Here is a 1409-nt window from a genome sequence, read left to right on the forward strand (position 1 = left end):
GGGTCAGTGGTGGGAGCACTGAGTGGGGCCTCTCTGGGGTGGGTGACACCTGGGTGGGATCATCCTGAGCCCTGAGCTCCACTGGCCTAGTTCAGTGCCCGTGGCTTTTGGCTCCCCAGTTTGGATGCACCTGGTCATCCCCAAGGCTGGAGGGACTTGGCTGCCCACATTCCACTGGGTTGTTTCTGGTTTTGTTCCTATTTCTCCTAACTTCAGCCTGGAAGAGTTCCAGTGCTGGAGACACAGCTCCTGTTTGAGCCTGACCCTGTCCCACAAATATTGGCTTGTGCTCTGTGCTGGGACACAGGTGGCCTGTACCAGCAGGTGAGGAGGAAAATATGAAGAGGAAACCAGTCCTTGGGTTTTCCTCTCCTATTTCCTACCCTTTTCATCTCCTGTGCCTCTGGAAATAAAGATGGTTGTTCCTTTTGCTCCCCTCACCCTGCCTTTAGGCATTCCCTCCTCCACATCCTCCTTGCACATGTGCTCTGCCAGGGGCAAGTCCCTAAGAATTGTTCCTGCCTTCCATGGAGCAGGATCTTGAGTGGAAACCCTGAGTCCTGGAGGCTGAAGCACATGGACAGAAAAAAATGTCCAGATAGGCTTGAGATCTCCCACCCTGCCCTAGTGCAGGAGCCCAGGAATGTGACCTGGGGCTCTGCTGTCCTCCAGGGGGTGGGTGGACATCCCATCCTCTGTCAGCATCAGCTGGGCCTTGTGTTCAGCACAGGTGTGCCCTTCCCTGAGGGATTTACTGACACACACAGCATTTGGTTGTCTCCAAATGGACAGTGCCTTCAGCTGGATCCATGGCACTGAGCAGGTGAACCAGCTCCAAAATGGATTTTGGTTGTGGGTGATCTCTTTCCAGGTTCTTGGCTCATCCTTCAGGTGGGAATCAGCATGGAAAGCTGAGGCAGGATGGAGGTGATGCTTTGGGAAGGCTGACCTGGAACAGGGACTGGACAGAGCTGGAGAATAAAGTAGCTATTTATTGAAAGGCATTTAGGATACACCTTGAGCAGGACAGGGCCTGATGACCAGGGCTACACCCAAGGTGGACCCAAAATGGTCACAGAATGGCTGACTGAGGCCATTACACTTTTTAAAGTTGGTGTTTTTTTTTTTTTTTTTTTTTTTTTTTTTTTTTTTTTTTTTTAGTGTTTTAGTTTTAGGGGTTTTTAAATAAGCTTTGGTCCATTTACATATTGGGATTTAATTATCCGATTAAGGTCCCATCCTTCTTGTTCCTCCCTTCAGTCCACCATTGTTTGTGCTTTTGGGCCTGAAAGTTGTCCTTGATCTTCAGCAGAAAAAGGATTATCTCCCTACTCTGAAGAGAATTTACTAGTACTTAATATGAGGCTCAGAACTGCACACCTGGGCAGCACAGAATCTGAAAAACGTGA

This window comes from Zosterops lateralis (genome assembly GCF_965231275.1).
Source record: "Zosterops lateralis genome assembly, chromosome: Z".
Taxonomy (NCBI): Eukaryota; Metazoa; Chordata; class Aves; order Passeriformes; family Zosteropidae; genus Zosterops; species Zosterops lateralis.